At 42.7% G+C, this 18,235-nt stretch overlaps 1 protein-coding gene across 1 annotated transcript in view; it reads left to right on the forward strand.

Annotated features, from left to right (window-relative positions):
* The first annotated feature begins 735 nt into the window (after positions 1-735).
* Positions 736-18,235, forward strand: part of LOC140727070 (kelch-like protein 24) — a 69,585-nt gene continuing 52,085 nt past the window's right edge. The window contains exon 1 of the mRNA XM_073044297.1: positions 736-2,260. The gene's annotated coding sequence lies outside the window, so the exon portion shown is untranslated. The remainder of the gene's footprint in view (positions 2,261-18,235) is intronic.

An 18,235-nucleotide genomic window follows, 5' to 3' on the forward strand; every position in this document is an offset into this window, starting at 1 on the left:
GGACTTGGTTGTCAGAGGCTATTTGGGATGCACTCCATTGGGAGCATTTTATAGGTAGTGGACAGCCTTACAGAACTAGGGAATTTATGGGGTAAGTATTTTACACACAGAATGATAGGTGCCAAAAATGGACTGTTAGGGAAGTGGTGGAAGCAGATTTGACACTAACATTTGGATAGCTGCACGTGAAGGCAGGGTCTGGAAGAACAGGGACTGTGTGCAGGCAGATGGAATCAGCTTAGGTTGGAATCATTGTTGGTGCAGATATCAAGGGTCGAGAGGCCTGTCCCTTCCTGTACTGTTTGACAAGATCATAAGACAAAGCATTAGAATTAGACCAACTGGCCCATCAAAGCCTGCTCTGTCTTTCCAACATGGATGATTTAAGATCAGATATTAAAGATAAAAGATAATCTTTATTTATCTCATGCATATCGAAACATACAGTGAAATGCATGGTTTGCATCAAATCCAGTTAGCGAGGGTGCGCTGGTGGGGTGGGGGGGGGGAATTGCCTACAAGTGTTGCCGTGCTTCCAGCACCAATATATCATGCCCACAATTTGCTAACCGTGGGCGCTAATGCTTAGTGTGATGCTGTTACACTTCAGGGCTGTCCGAGTTCAGAATTCAATTCATCTGTAAGGAGTCTCTGTGAGAGATGCTTTAAATAGGGCAACTTTTCTGTCCCTGGGGGAGATTTTCTTTTTTTTAATAATTTATTTTTTATTGAAGTTCATCATCAAGCATTTCCGTAAGACGTATTTCAGATACTGTACATATCATATATTCATATTTGCCACAAATCTCCACATAATATTTATCTGCGGTATACACTTATAAAAAAGAGAGGAAAGAAAGAACAAGCGAAAGGAAAGAACTATGTACAAGTAGGGAGTGATTTTTTTTTTACAACAAATTCATTGATTTGTGAGAATAAAATCAGGCCTATGAGGTGTTATGTAGTTAAACCATTTTTCCCAGTATGAATCAAATTGTTCCAACTTATGATTAACAGATGCTGTTATCTTCTCCATTTTGTAAATGTCCATTGTAATTTCCATCCATGCTTTTAAGGTTGGGCTCTCCTGTGATAACCATTTCCTAGTAAGAGTCTTTTTACCAGCCACCAACAGTATATTCATTAAATATTTATCTCTTTTCAACCATTCTTGAGGTATATATCCAAAATATATGGTCTTACTTTCTAAGGGGAGATTTTCAAGAAAAAAAATGGTTTTATAAAAATATGTACTGTAGCTTTAAAAATTAGGTAATAGTAACTCTAAACTTCTTCTCTGTATGCTTCATAAATAACATTTTCTTAAATTTTAAGTGAGTTAAAAACTTGAATATGCCAGAATTTCACTATATTGGGCTTATCCTCTACCAGACTCACAATTACTAAAGTGCAAACAGAAACGGAAGAGACAACAGTGGAAAGTCAATCATAGAAACAATAGGGCTGCTGTAAGAAAACACAGACAGAGAATGTTTTATAGCAGAGAATATCTCCAATAGGCCAGCAACAAGAACAGAATAACCTCCGTGTTCCTGAGGCTTCACTGTGCACTGGAGTCTGTAAGAAGGTATTTTAAATTTCAAGTGTTGCTTTTTTCAGAGTTGTTGGGATTTCTGTGAATGTTTCATAAGTTTTACTGATAAAAAAAGGTGTGTGGAGGGTTAAGTAAATGTTTTGTTAGTGTTAAAGTGTTCTCTCTCATGTACAGTTGAAAAATAATGATCTCTATAAGAGTCATAGAGTGCAACACAGGAACAGGCCAAAACTATTTAAACTGCCTACTCCCATTGAACTGCACCTGGACCATAGCCCTCCATATCCCTACTATCCACTTACCTATCCAAACTTCTCTTACATGTTGAAATTGAGTTCACATGCACCACTTGCACTGGCAGCTTGTTCCAGACTCTCACTACTATCTGAGTGAAGAACTTCCCCTTAAACTTCTCAGCTTTCGCCCTTAACCCATGACCTCTTTTTGTCGTCCCACCCAACCTCTGAGGAAAAAGTCTGCTTGCATTAAATCTGTTTGAAATTTGAATTGCTGCTTATTCCAGAGTTGGGGAGGGATAGGCAGATATTTCGTAAGCATTATTTTGTTTTCAAGAAGACTGGACAATGCCTAGTTTAGCTGGGCTGCCTTTGTTCATATTTCATGTGGATGTTTTTAACGACGTTCTCTGGCTGCCTACCTTAAAATCTGTCATCTCTTATGGAATTTTGTTAAATATTGCAGACTGTAAGTATATGCATTTTAATTATTGAGTGTTGCTTCTCCTAGTTGGACAGATGTTTTGTCCGAGTTAATGTTAAACTAAAACCATTGTTTGTCAATTTCAGAAGTATTTTGTCATTTCCATCACAGTGCATATTTTGATGGGAAATAAAGTTTTGTTTAGTAATATTGGTCCGAACTCATTTGCTGGAGTCAAGTTCTTTGATGCCAAAATCAGCATTCTGTCAAAAAGGGTTAAAACTCCAATAGTCTAATCAGCAAATAAATGCTTTTTTGTTTAACCAAGGAAAATATTGACACACTTAAGAAAGTATGTCTCAAAAATATATTCTAAATGTACTTAAAAACTGAGTTAAAACAGATTTATTAAAGGGCATGGATTTTATTTGCACGATTGACTTCGAAATCTTTATTTCATTTTAAATTAAATTCAGTATTTTGATGGTGTGATGGTAATGACACTCAACCATGAAAACTCTGCAAAAATGCCTTAAAGTATAAAAGTTCTTTCGTAGGCTGATCAATGCCAAGATCTGGTCTGCATTCCAGAGCCTAAAATAATATAGAATAAACCAAACAGAGTTTCAAGAAATTTCATTTTTCAGAATTTCAAGTAGTCAGAAGTGCCCCTCATTGAAGAATCACCCCATACCCCGTGGAATGTGTGGGTGTTCCCTGGGTGTTCCGATTTCCTCCCACAACCCAAAGACATTCTGGGTAGGTTAACTGGTCACTGAAAATTGACCAGTGGTTAAACTGGGGTTATTGGGGGGTTGCAGGATGGGCCAAAGGGCCCATCCCGTGCTGTATCTCTAAATAAAAGTAAATAACCCTGATGTGGAATTTGGAATGTGGGAGCAAACCAGAAGTCCTGGAGGAATCGTAATGCAGTCACGGGGGAAATGTACAAACTCCTTACAGACAGTGGTGGGAATCAAACCCTCACTTTACAAGCTAGCACTGATGTATGTTCTCAGCCCGAAACATTGATTCTTTACTCTTTTCCACAGATGCTGCTGGCTTGTTGAGTTTCTCCAGCATTTTGTCTGTGTTGTACTGTAAAGCAATTGCACTACCTAAGAGATCCCACTGCACTTTCCACAAGATCCACAAGAAACTCTGCAGATTCTGGAAATGCAGAGCAGTACACACACAAAATGCTGGAGGATCTCAGCAGGTCAGGCAGCATCTATGGAAATGAATAAAGAGCTGATGTTTCGATCTGAGGCCCTTCATCAGGACTAGAAAGGAAAGGGGAAGACGCCAGAATAAAAATGTGGGGGCAGAGGGGAAGGAGGAAAGTTAGAAGGTGATAGGTGAAGACAGGCGGGTGGGAAAGGTTAAGGGCTGGAAAGGAAGGAATCTGATTGGAGAGGAGATTGGACCATAGGGGAAAGAGAAGGAGGAGGGAACCCAGGGGAGATGAGAAGAGATAAGCGGCCAGAATGGGGAATAGAAGAAGAAGGGAGGGGGAGGAGAATTTTTTTTTACCAGAAGGAGAAATTGATATTCATGAGAAGAGGTAAGAGGCCAGAGAAGGGAATAGAAAAAGGGGACCCAAGGGGCAACTCCCGCTTACAGAAGAGAGGGAGTATAAGGAGCAGGCTGCAGGAGAAAGTATTTGAGGTAGGTACAATAACAACTTTTAAACAGACAGAACACAAGCGATTCTGCAGATGCTGGAAATTTAGAGCAACACACACAAAATACTGGAGGAACTTAGCAGGTCAGGCAGCATCTATGGAAATGAATAAACAGTCGATATTTCAGGCTGAGACCCTTCATCAGGACTGGAAAGGAAAGGAGAAGATGCCAGAATAAAAAGGTGAGGGGAGGGGAAGGAGGATAGCTAGAAGGTGATAGGTGAAGCCAAAGGGTTGGGAAGATGAAGGGCTGGACAGGAAGGAATCGGATTGGAGAGGAAAGTGGACCATTGGAGAAAGGAAAGGAGGAGGGGACATGGGGGAGGTAATAATCAGGTGAGAAGAGGTAAGGGGCCAGAGTGGGGAGTAGAAGAAGAGCGGAGGGGGGAAGGGAGTTTTTAAAACTGGAAATAGAAATTGATATTCATGCCATCAGTTTGGAGGCTACTTAAGTGGAATATACGGTGTTATTCCTCCACCCTGAGGATGGCCTCATCTTGGCACACGTTGGTACGGAAATGGGAATTCAAATGTTTGTCCACCAGGAATTTGCACTTTTGGTGGGTGGAGTAGAGGGGCACAATGAAGCGGTCCCCCAGTTTACGACAGGTCTCACCAACCTAGAGGAGGCTGTAGTGGGAGCACCGGATGCAATAGATGACCCCAGCAGATTCGGACTGTTTGGAGTCCTGATGGGAGATGGGGGTGAAGGTGGATGGGCCTGCTGCTTTAGTGGGGAGGGATGAATGGACAAGGGAATCGTGGAGGGAGGAAAGCAGAGTGGGGTGTGGGAGGTAAAGATAAGAGAGGCTTTCATTTCCACTAGAACCCCATTTTTCTCTTTCTATTGCTCCTTCTGATCTTCTGACCATCTCAGTAGAGTCACAGAGGCAGAGAGCCATGCTGCAAGGATAGAGGTCCTTCAGCCCAACTGCTCAGAGTTGAGTCGACAGACAGTATCCCTCTCCCAGTACTGAAATGTTTAATACCAGAGCCTGCCTTTAAGGCAAAAGGGGATGGGAGGGGCAAGTCTTTTTACGGAGAGTGGTGAATCCCTGGAATGCACGGGGTGATGGTCAAGGCAGATACGTTAGAGACTTCTATGAGACATGTTGCTCCTTCAATTGTTTGCATGATTTGTATTTTTTTCTTTCTCTTGCACATCAAGTGTTGGTGTTTGTATTCTTTTATCCTTTAATTGGGCTCTTTCTGGTTTCGTGCTCTGTGGCTACCTGTGAGCAAGCAAATCTCAAGGTTGTATAATTTGTACATTCTTTGACAATAAATGATCTTGAATCTTGAATCCAGATAGGCACATGAGTGTGAGGCAAATGGAGGGATGTGGACATTGTGTGGGCAGAAGGGATTGGTTTAATTGACCATTTGATTACCAGTTTATTTGGTTCAGTACAACATTGCGGGCTGAAGGGCCTGATATGTACAGTATTGTTCTGTGGTCCATGCTGAACAAGATGCCCCATGCAAGCTCAGAATCAGAATCATGATTAATAGCACTGGCACATAAGCGTGAAATATCTTGTTAATCCCTGTTGCCTGTGCTTGGTTCTTTCCTTATCCAGGTTTGTGTCCAATTGTCTTCAAAGAGTTGCTATTGTACCTTCCTCAGCCACTTCCACTGGCAGGTCGTTCCATATTCAGACTATCCTCTGTGCAAAACAGAAGTTGTCCCTGAGGTTCCTATTAAATCTCTCTCCTCTTACCTTAAGCCTGTGTCCTCTTGTTTTTAATTTCCCAACCCTGAGGAAAAAGACTGCGCTCACCGTTATTTTGATTGAGACATCGAAGCGAGTGCGGAAGGCAAGCGAGGGTTCAGCACTCACTGCCTTCCTTTTGATCGCTGATCGATCCAGATGAAGTCAAGAATGAGGCATAAAGCTTACTGTGAAGCAATTTATTAAATGTTTCAGGGATAAAGAAAGAGGAGCTGAGAGAGTAGAGAAAAGACAAAAAGGATTACGGTTGTCTCATAACCTATTAACGAATGAAATAGCCAGCAGCGTGAATCCTGATATTGCAAACTAAAAAAACCTTTAGAACAATACAAAAGTAACGCCACTGTAATTGGTGGAAATTTTACTGAAAAATTACATGTGTATAGGTGATTACATAAAAATACGAGCAAGCTTTTTGGGTGTTTGACGGTCTTTTTTAATGGATACTTTTTGGTTTCTTTGTTTTGTGGCCGTCTGTTAGGAAATGAAACTCAAGGCTGTATAATGTATACATACTTTGATAATAAATGTACTTTGAACTTTGAAAGGTAAACTACAAAGAATAGAATTCTATAGCCCAATCCAACACATGGAATTTAGCACACAGTCCAGTTGTGTTATATGACATTGGTGTTCATGGTCTTCAACCATGATTGTTCTTGGCAGATGTTTCTACAGAAGTGGTTTGCCATTGCCTTCTTCTGGGCAGTGTCTTTACAAGATGGGTCACCCCAGCCATTATCAATACTCTTCAGAGGTTGTCTGCCTGGTGTCAGTGGTGGAATATTGACGACTTTTGATATGGATATTGACCCTATGAACACTACCTCACTACTTTTTTATTTGTTATTTTGCACTACTTATCTTAACTATTTAATAGACATATATAAACTTATTGTAACAGTTATTTCTCTATATTAGCTTATCATGCATTGCACTGTTGCTGTAAAGTTAACAAACTCCACAACATATGCTGGTGAAGCATAAGCTGGCACTCAGCGTCAGTAAGACGAAAGAGCTGATTGTGGACTTCGGGAAGGGTAAGACAAAGGAACACATACCAATCCTCATAGAGGGATCAGAAGTGGAGAGAGTGAGCAGCTTCAAGTTCCTGGGTGTCAAGATCTCTGAGGATCTAATCTGGTCCCAACATATTGATGTAGTCATAAAGAAGGCAAGGCAGCGTCTATACTTTATTAGGAGTTTGAAGAGATTTGGCATGTCAACAGATACACTCAAAAACTTCTATAGATGTACCGTGAAGAGCATTTTGCACATTTTAAAAATCTATTCAATATATGTATACTACGGTAAAAATGATTTACTTATTTATTATTATTATTTATTTTAATTTTATTTATTATTATTTTTCTCTGCTATGTTATGTATTGCATTGAGCTGCTGCTGCTAAGTTAGCAAATTTCATGTCACATGCCGGTGATAATAAACCTGATTCTGATTCTGAGAATCAGGAGATTCAGGAGATGTCAGGGGTAAGTTGTTTACGCAGAGAGTGGTGAGTGTGTGGAATGGTCTGCCGGCAATGGTGATGGAGGCGGATACAATAGGGTCTTTTAAGAGACTTTTGGATAGGTACATGGAGCTTAGAAAAATAGAGGGCTATAGGTAAGCCTAGTAATTTCTAAGGTAGGGGCATGTTCGGCACAACTTTGTGGGCTGAAGGGCCTGTATTGTGCTGTAGGTTTTCTATGTTTCTATGATGCACTGACTCTCATATGACTATCTACCACCTGCTCCAATGGCTTCACATTACCCTGATCGGGGGTCTAAGCAGGTGCTACACCTTGCCCAATATTGACCTCCAGGCTAGCAGAGGGAAGGAACACCCTACACCTCCTTGGTAGAGACATATCTCCACCCAGCCACCACAACAGCATGCTACTGCCCACAAATTTGTGCCAACCTTTTGCCATGCCACCCAAAGTCTCTACTCAGTGCCCTGACTGTGCCAAATGCCACCATTTGATTGTTTCAGAACTTTCACAATACAGCAGTGTAGGCCCTTCAGCCCACATCTTGTGCTGACCTACTACAAAGATTTGCTCCACAATCAGTCTAATACTTTCCTCTCATGCGGCCCATTACCCTCCATTTTCCATATATCTACGTGCCTAAGAGTCTCCCAAATGTCCCTAATAGATGGCACAGTAGCGTAGTGGTTAGCCTAACACTATTAGAGTGCCAGCGACCCTGGTTCAATTCCAGCCACTGTCTGGCTTCTCCCCATGACCTTGTAGGTTTCCTCCAGCTGCTCTGGTTTCCTCCCACATTCCCAAGATGTACGGGTTAGTAGGTTAATTGACATGGGTAATTGGGCAGAGGGTGCTTGTTACCCTGCAGTGTCTCTAAATAAAAATATAAAATCTGGCTCTACCACCACCCCTGCAAGTGTATTACTCACACGTACCACTCTCTGTGTAAAACAAACTACCTCTGACATTCCCCCTAAACTGTTGTCCACTCACCTTAAACAGGATTTGCCATTGCTGCCCTGGGCAATGGGTGCTGGCCGTCTGCTCTATGTTCAGAATCAGAGACGTGTTTAATATCACTGGCATATATTGTGAATGTGTTGTTTTGCAGCAGCAGTACTTTGTAATATATAGTAATAAAAACAATAAACTACAATAAGTATAAGCATTAAATTAAAATAAGCATAAAAAGTTAAAATAATAAAAACAAAATTAAATACATAGTGCAAAAAGAGAGGAAAAGACATATCTTCCTAATGGTGTTTATGGTTCATTGTTCATTCAGAAATTGGATGGTCGAGGGGAAGAAACTGCTCCTGAAATGTCGAGTGTGTGTCTTCAGGCTCCTGTATATCCTCTTTGAGGATAGCAATGAGAAGAGGGCTTGTACGGGAGAGTGAAGAGCTAATTGATCAGGGTTACAGGGAAGTAGTCATCCCGAAGTTGCAGGAGGCGAATAGCTGAGTGACTGTCAGGAGAAATGGAAATAGGCAGTTAGAGCAGAGCACCCCTGTGGCCATTCCCCTCAAAAACAAGTATGCCATTTTGCACACTGTTGTGGGGGTTGACCTTTCCGGGGAATGCCATGGGGACTGGGTTACTGGCGCTGAGCATGAGTCCGAGGTGCAGAAGGTAAAGAGGAAGAAGAGGGGAGTGGTAGATGATAAGGGACTCAGTAGTCAGGGGAACGGACAGGAGATCCCGTGGATGTGAATGGGACACCCGATTGGTATGTTGCCTCCCAGGTGCCAGGGTTGGGGTCTCAGATCACGTCCACAACATTTTGGAGGGAGAGGGGGAGCAGCCAGATGTCTTGGTACATATTGGTACCAGTGACATAAGAAAGAAAAGCAAAGAGGTCCCGAAGAGAGAATTTAAAAAGCTAGGCAGAAAGCTGAGAAACAGGATCTCCAGGTAGTAATGTTTGGATTGCTGCCTGTGTCACGCACCAGTGAGGGTAGAAACAGGATGATTTGGCAGACAAATGTGTGGCTGAGAAGCTGGAGCAGGGGGCAGGGTTTCAGGTTCTTGGATAATTGGGATCTCTTCTGGGGAGGTATGACCTGTTCAAAAGTGACAGGTTGCACCTGAACATGAGGAGGACCAAAATTCTCATGGGCAGGTTTGTTAGCGTTATTGGGGAGGGTTTAAACTGATTTGGTGGGGGGGGGGGGGGGGGTTGGGAACCGGAGTGAAGGGACTCAGGATAGAATGGATGGTAAAAATGCAAAGATAGCGTGCAGTCAGATGACAGGACAAAATTGCAGCCAGCAGGGTGAGTATCAGCGCATTAGGGACACAGAATCAAAAAGGGTAGCAAATACAGCACTCGAAGTGTTATACTCAATGCACAGAGTATAAGAAATAAGGTAGATGATCTTGTTGCACTATTACAGATTGTCAGGTATGATGTTGTGGCCATCACTGAATCGTGGCTTAAGGATGGTTGTAGTTGGGAAGTGAATATCCAAGGTTACACGTGGTATCGGAGGGATAGGAAGGTAGGCAGAGGGGGGTTGGTGTGGCTCTGCTGGTAAAGAATGGCATCAAATCAGTTGAAAGGTGTGACACAGGATCAGAAGATGTTGAATCCCTATGGGTTAAGTTAAGAAATTACAAGGGTAAAAGGACCCTGATGGCAGTTATATACAGGTCTCCCAACAGTAGCTGGGATGTGGACCACAGATTACAATGGGAAATAGAAAAGGAATGTCAAAAGGGCAATGTTATGGTAGCCATGGGAGATTTCAATATGCAGGTTGAATGGAAAAATTAGGTTGGTAATGGATCTTAAGAGAATGAGTTTGTTGAATGCCTACAAGATAGCTTTTTAGAGCAGTTTGTTGAACCTACTAGGGAATCAGCTATACTGGATTGGGTGTTAAGTAATGAACCAGAGGAGGTTAGAGAGCTTAAGGTAGAAGGACCCTTGGGAGGCAGTGATCGCGATATGATTGAGTTCAACTTGAAATTTGATAAGGAGAAAGTAAAATCTGAGATAGCAGTATTTCAGTGGAGTAAAGAAAGTATGAGAGAGGAGAGTTGGGCAAAGTAAATTGGAAGGAGATGCCGGCAGGGGTGACAGCAGAGCTGCAATGGCATGAGTTTCTGGGGAAAATGAGGAAGGTGCAGGACAGATGTATTTTTAAAATGAAGAGATACTCAGATGGTAAAATAGTGCAACCATGGCTGACAAAGGAAGTCAAAGCTAATGTAAAAGCAGAAGAGAGGGCATACAACAAAGCAAAAATTAGCGGGAAGATAGAAGATTAGGAAGCTTTTAAAAACCTACAGAAAGTAACGATAAGAATCATTAGGAGAGAAAAGATGAAATATGAAAGCAAATTGGCAAACAATATCGAAGTGGATAGTAAAAGCATTTCAAGAATGTAAAAAGTAAAAGCGAAGTGAGAGTGGATATAGGACCGCTAGAAAATGAGGCTGGAGAAATAATAACGGGGAACAGGAGATGGCAGATGAACTAAATGAGTATTTTGCATCAGTCTTCACTGTGGAAGCCACTAGCAGTGTGCAGATGTTGAGTGTGAGGGATGAGAAGTGGGTGCAGTTACTATTACAAGGGAGAAGGTGCTCAAAAAGCTGAAAGACCTAAAGGTGCATAAGTCACCCAGACCAGATGAACTGCACCCTAGGGTTCTGAAAGTGGTAGCAGTAGAGATTGTGGAGGCATTAGTAATGATCTTTCAAAAATCATTGGACTCGGCTTGGCGCCAGAGGACTAGAAAGTTGCAAATGTCACTTCTCTCTTTAAGGAATGACAAAGGAGGAAGGCAGCAGAGAGGAAATTATAGACCAGTTAGCTTGACCTCAGTGGTTGGAAAGATGTTTGAGTCAATTGTTGAGGATGAGGTTATGGAGTATTTTGTGACACATGACAAGATAGGGCAAAGCCAGCATGGTTTCCTTAAGGGAACATCTTGCCTGATGAACCCGTAGGAATTTTTTGAGGAGATTTCAAGTAGGATAGATAAAAGGGATGCAGTGGATGATGTATATTTGGACTTTCAGAAGGCTTTTGACAAGGTGCCACATGTGAGGCTGATTACTGAATTAAGAGCCCATGGTATTACAGGAAAGTTACGAGTATGGTTAGAGCATTGACTGATTAGTAGGAGGCAGCAAGTGGGAATAAGACGATCTTGTTCTGATTGGCTACCAGTGACTGGTGGAGTCCTGCAGGGATCAGTGTTGGTACAGCTTCTTTTTATGCTGTATATAAATGATTTAGATGATGGAATAGATGGCTTTGGTGCCAAGTTTGCAGATGATACTAAGATTGGTGGAGGGGCAGGTAATGTTGAGGAAACAGACAGGGTGCAGAAGGACTTTGACAGATTAGGAGAATGAGCAAGAAAGTGGCAAATGAAATATGATGTTGGAAAATGTAGGGTCATGCACTTTGGTAGAAGAAATAAATGTGCAGGCTATTTTCTAAACAGGGAAAAATCCAAAAAAATCTGAGATGCAAAGGGGCTTGGAAGTCCTTGTGTAGAACACCCTAAAGGTTAACTTGCAGGTTGAGTTGGTGGTGAGGAAGGTAAATGCAATGTTAGCATTCCTTTCAAGAGGCCTTGAAGACAAAGCAAGGATGAGATGTTGTAGCTTTGTAAGACATTGGTGAGGTCTCACCTTGAGTATTGTGAACAGTTTTGGGCTTCTCATCTAAGAAAAGATGTGCTGACATTGGAGAGGGTTCAGAGGAAGTTCACAAGGATGATTCCACGAATGGAAGGGTTATCATCCGAGGAATGTTTGATGGCTCTCAGTCTACTTGCTGGAATTTAGAATAATGAGGGGGATCTTATTGAAGCCTATCGAAAGAGTAGGTATTGAAAGGATGTTTCCCATAGTGGGGGAGTCTAGGGTAAAAATGCACAGCCTCAGGTAGAGGGATGTCCATTTAAAACAGAAATGTAGAGGGTTTTTTTAGCCAGAGGTGGAATTTGTTACCACAGGCAGTTGTGGAGGCTAGGTTATTTAAGGCAGAGCTTGATAGGTTCATGATTGGTCATGGCATCAGTTGTTACAGGGAGAAGGCCAGAGAGCAGGACTGAGGAAGGGAAGAAAAGGATCAGCCATGATTGAATGGCATAGCAGGCACAATGGGCTAATGGCCTGCTCCTATGGCTTATAGTCTTTTGGACATAAGTCCTAGTGATGGGGTTCTCCTAATGATGGGTGTGTGTGGCGGTGTGGAGATAAGTCTCTACCAAAAGAGGTGTAGGGTGCTGCTTCCTTCCACTAGAATTCAGGTCACCCTTGGACAAGGTGTAGCACCTGCTTAGCCGTCATGTGAAGCCCGGGAGACATGATGCCATGGGAGCCGGTGGTGGATGGTTATTTGAAAACCTGCTCCCATGGCACCATGTCACAAGTCCTGGTTATGCAACCACTGCTGCCAGACGGACAATCTCTGAAAAGTATCGATAATGGCCGGGATCCCCCGACTTGTAAAGTCACTGCCCAGAAGGAGGCAATGGTAAACCACTTCCGTAGAAGAAGTTGCCAAGAACAATCATGGCTATGGAAAGACCATGATCACACATGTCATACAACATGGCACACTACAAACAAATGCGGCCTTTTTGAGGCATTGCCTTTTGGAGGTGTTCTCGATGCTGGGGAGGCTGGTGCCCGTGATGGAGCTAACTGAGTTTACAACTTCCTGCCGTTTTTTTCTGATCCTGTGCAGTGTACCCCTCCCTGAGCAGATAGTAATGCAGCCTGTTAGAATGCTTTCCACGGTACATCTGCAGAAATTTATGAGAGTCATTAATTAATACATATAAAGTCTAATCAAACTTCTAATGGATTATAGCCACTGCCGTTCATATTAACTGGATCGATACTTCACGATAACGAACAGCTTTTCTGTGGAAACTTATCAAATGTATTTTGGAATCCCCTGTACTACCCCATGTCTTGTTCAACTGCAAATATAATCTTTATTCTCATTATTTGGAGTCATTATTTACACTCTGTGGGCACTTTATTAGGTATAGGTGCGGCTCCTGATATGGCCTTCTGCAGCTGGAGCCCATCCACTTCAGGGTTCGACATGTTGTGTGTTCAGAGATGCCCTTCCGCACATTACTGTTGGAATGCGTGGTTATTTGAGTTAATGTCACCTTCCTCTCAGCTTGAACCAGCCTGGCCATTCTCCTCTGTCCTCTCTTAAGATGTTTTCACCCACAGAACTACCACTCACTAGATGTTTTTTCTTTCTGGAACCATTCTCTGTAAACTTTTAGAGACTGCTGTGTGTGAAAATCCCAGGTAATCAGCAGTTTCTGAGATACTCAAACCACCCCATCTGGCACCAACAATCATTCCACGGTCAAAGTCACTTAGATCACATTCTTCCCCATTCTGATATTTGGTCTAAACAACACCTGAAGTTTTGACCAGGAGTTCCCAACCTGGGGTCCACAGACCCCTCAGTTAATGGTCGGGGTCCATGGCATAAAAAAGGCTGGGAACCTGTGCTCTTGATGAAATCTGCATGTTTTTATGTATTGAGGTGCTGCCACATGATTGGCTGATTAGATATTTGTATTAACGAGCAGGTGCGACCGCTGGGTGTATTTCTAAGTGTTTGTAATTCTTCTCAGAATTTTTCTTCAGAACCTTGAATTTCTCTGCGTGCTCTTTTTGTCTCCTAAACTATAAAGTTCCACTCTGGTGAAGGAAATTTGAGAAAATGTTGTTTGTTTACTTACTGGTTACGAATTTCTTCTAATCAAGGTTGGATGTTTATAAAAATATCGCAGACTTTGAAATGTTTTTCTGGAACAGGATTTGCAGATAATTTTCTAGGCAGCCAGGACAATTATGCACTTCTCAGAACAATGAACATCAGATTTCCTGGAATCAGATTATGGAGTTGTGCCTGCATTTGGAAAACTGAACACACATCTTGGTAAAGCTTCCAGGCAGGAATCAGAAAGGAATTACTTAGAACATTGAACATGTAACACAGTGCCCGGCTGTACAAAGTGTAAAATCATTCATTTGTAAGGTCAAGTTTGAAGGCAGAACAAGAAGTTAATGGCAGGATTCAGTGTGGAGGAACTGAGAGATCTTTGGACCCACAGCCATAAATTCCTCAAAGTTTCCACACACGTTGATGGGGTGGTTAGGAATGTGAATGGAGTGTTGGCTTTCATTAGTTGGGGGACTGAGTTCAAGAGGCACAAAGTAATGTTGCAGCTGTATAAAACCATGGTTAAACTACACGTGTAGTATTGTAAACTAGAGTAAAACTGCAGGTGCTGGAAATCCAAGCAACACACGCAAAAGGCTGGAGGAACTCAGCAGACCAGGCAGCATCTATGGAAAAGATACAGTTGACGTTTTGGGTCAAGACCCTTCATCAGGACTGGGGGGAAAAAAAAGATGAGGAGTCAGAGTTAGAAGGTGGGGGAGGGGAGGAAGAAACACAAGGTGAAAGGTGAAACCAGGAGGGGGGAGGGATGAAGTAAAGAACTGAGAAGTTGATTGGTGAAAGAGATACAGGGCTAGAGAAGGAGATATCTGATAAGAGAGGACAGGAGACCATGGAAGAAAGAAAAAGGGGGGGGAACAAGGAGAGGTGATGGGCAGGTAGGAGATAAGGTGAAAGACAGAGAAGGAAATGGGAAATGTGAAGAGGGGTGGCATTACAGGAATTCGAGAAATCGATGTTCATGCCATCAGGTTGGAGGTTAACCAGATGGAATATAGGCTGTTGCTCCTCCAAGCTGAGTGTGGCCTCATTGTGACAGTAGAGGAGGCCATGGACTGACATGTCGGAATGGGAATGGGAAGTGGAATTAAAATGGCAGGTCACTGGGAGATCCGCTTCTTCTGGCACACGGAGCGTAGGTGCTCAGTGAAGTGGTCTCCCAATCTACATCGGGTCTCACCAATATACAAGAGGCCACACCAGGAGCACCGGATACAGTACATGACCCCAACAGACTCGCAGGTGAAGTGTTGCCTCACCTGGAAGGACTGTTTGGGGCCCTGAATGGTAGTGAGGGGGCAGGTGTAGCACTTGTTCCATTTGCAAGGATAAGTGCCAGGATGGAAGTCAATGGGGACAAGGGAGTCACATGGGGAGAGATCCCTGCGGAAAGCAGAAAGTGGAGTGGGATGGAAAGATGTGCTTGGTGGTGGGATCCGTTGGAGATAGCGGAAGTTACGGAGAATTATGTGCTGGATGCAGAGGCTGGTGGGGTGGTAGGTGAGGACAAGAGGAACCCTATCCCTGGTGGGGAGGTGTGAGGATGGGGTGATGGTAGATGTGCATGGTGGAAGGGAGGCGATTGAGGGCAGCTTTCATGGTGGAGCAGGGAAGCCCCTTTCTTTCTTTTTTCAATCTTTTTATTGATTTTAAAGTGTGTATACAAACAGGAGGAGAATATCGCTGGTATATATGTCAATAGCAGAACATACAGAAGGTAAAATAAACTATCAGAATCACACAGTGTTGATCTACAAAGTATAAATTTGATATAGAATGTATAATTCTCCTCTTATCAACTTATGAAGAAAGGAAGGACTATTAGGAATTTTTATATAAAAGAAAAGAGAAAATAACCCCCACTAAACAGAAAAAAAAAAGGACTGGGCAGTCCATCCTGAGAGAAAAACCAAGAGAAGAGAGGTTCTGGAAAAATATCTGGAAGAGAATCAGTACCAAAATCAGATCATATGAAAATATTGAATAAAAGGTCACCAGATTTCTTCAAATTTAGAGGATGTATCTAATGTCTGATTTCTTATTTTCTCTAAACTTAAACAGGGCATAATAGAGGAGAGCCAGAAAAAGGCAGTAGGAGGCTTAGGGTCCTTCCATTTCAGTAAAATAGCTTTCCTAGCCAATAAGGTTGAAAAGGCTATCATCCGCTGAGCGGAAGCAGGAATATATCCTGCTTCTGATGGAATAATCCCAAAAATAGCTGTAAATCAGTTTGTTTGTAAATCCAGATCCAGCACTTTTGATAAGGTTTTAAAAACATCTTTCCAAAAATTCTCTAACTTTATGCAAGACCAAAACATGTGAGTTAAAGTGGCCACCTGAGTATTACATCTATTGAAAATAGGATTAATATTGGGAAAAATACGGGCTAATTTATCCTTTGACATATGTGCCCGATGCACTACCCTGAACTGTATCAAGGAATGATGGGCACAAATAGATGAATTATTTACCAGATGAAAAATTTTACTCCATTGATTATCCAAAAGAAACTCTTGAAATTCCAGTTCCCAGGCAGCTTTAATTTTATCATTAGATATCATTCGTAAATTCAATAACCATTTATAAATTGTAGCTATTGATCCTGTTTGGAGTGGTTTAACCTGGAAGAGGGTATCCCTGTCTTTGAAACATAGAAACGTAGAAATCTACAGCACATTACAGGCCCTTCGGCCCACAATGTTGTGCCAACCATGTAACCTACTCTACAAGCTCCCTAGAATTTCCCTACCGCATAGCCCTCTATTTTTCTAAGCTCCATGTACCGATCTCTTAATGGAGTCTATTGTCTTTGACATCTCCTTTGATCTGGAATGAAAGGCCGCATCTAAGGAGTAGATGCGGAGACAGAGGAATTGAGTGAAGGGGGTGGCATTTTTACAAGTAACAGGGTGGGAAGAGTCCAGGTAGCTGTGAGAGTCAGGGAGTTTATAATAGACATCAGTAGATAAGCTGTCTCCAGAGACAGAGACAGATCGAGAAAGGAGAGGGAGGTGTCGGAAAGGGATCAGGTAAAGTTGAGGGCAGGGTGGAAGTTGGAGGCAAAGTTGATGAGCTTGGCATGGGTGCAGGAAGCAGCAACAATATAGTTGTCGATGTAGTGTAGGAAAAGATGAGCTGTGATACCAGTGTAGGTCTGGAACGTCGACTGTTCAACATAGCTGGGACCCATACGAGTGCCCATGGCTATGCTGTTTATTTGAAGGAAGTGTGAGGAGCTGAAGGAGAAATTATTGACGGTGTGGACATGTTCTGCCAGACGGATGAGAGTGGTGGTGGAGGGGAACTGGTGCCCAGAAACAAACAGAGAGGCTTTTCTGGTAGGGGATGGAAGTGTATAGGGACTGGACATCCATGGTGAAAGTAAGATCTCTGGGGCAAAGGAACTAGAAATCATTGAAAAGATCATGAATGTGTGAAGTATCATAGATGTAGGTATGAAGGACTGAGCCAGGGGAGATAAAACTGAGTCGAGGTACGCAGGTATGAGTTCAGTGGGATACAAACAAGCAGAAGTAATGGGTCTACCTGGACAGGCAGGTTTGTAGATCTTGGGTAGGAGGTAGACATGGGAGGTGCAGGGCGTGGGAATATGAGGTTGGTGGCAGTGGATTGGAGATCTCCAGAGTTAATGAGGTCAGTGATGGTGTGGGAGACTATGGCCTGGTGCTCCTCAGTGGGCTCCTGTTCGAGGGAAAAGTAAGAGGAGGCATCTGACAGTTACATGGGCCTCAGCAAATTAGAGGTCAGTCTTGCAGGCTACTACAGCACCCCCCCCCCCCCCCTCAACTTATCTGCAGGTTAGGATTAGTGCAGGGAGAGTGGAGAGCAGAGCATTCACCATAGATGCTGCCTGGCCTGCTGACTTCCTCCAGCATTTTGTGTATGTTGCTTGGAGTACCGTGTTCAGTTCTGGTTGCCCCATTATAGGAAGCTGTAGAGAGGGTGCAGAGGAGATTTACCAGGATGCAGCCTGGATTGGAGAGCAAGTCTTATGAGGTTAGCTGGAGCGAACTCGGGCTTTTCTCTTCGGAGTAAAGGAGGATGAGAGGTGACTTGATAGAGGGGTATAAGATAATAAGACGCATAGATCAAGTGGACAGCCTGATTCATTTTACCAGAGTGCAAATGGTTTGTACAAGGAGGCATAAATTTAAGGGGATTTAAGAAAAGTATAGAGTGAGTGTCAGACGTATGTTCTTTACACAGAGAGTGGTAGGTGCATAGAACACATTGACAGGGGCAATGGAAGAGACAGATACATTATGGGTATTTAAGAAAGCCTTGGATAAGCACATGGATGATAGAAATATGGAGGGTTATGTTGGATGGAAGCATTAGCTTGA

The sequence above is a fragment of the Hemitrygon akajei genome, chromosome 4, assembly GCF_048418815.1.
Source record: "Hemitrygon akajei chromosome 4, sHemAka1.3, whole genome shotgun sequence".
NCBI lineage: Eukaryota > Metazoa > Chordata > Chondrichthyes > Myliobatiformes > Dasyatidae > Hemitrygon > Hemitrygon akajei.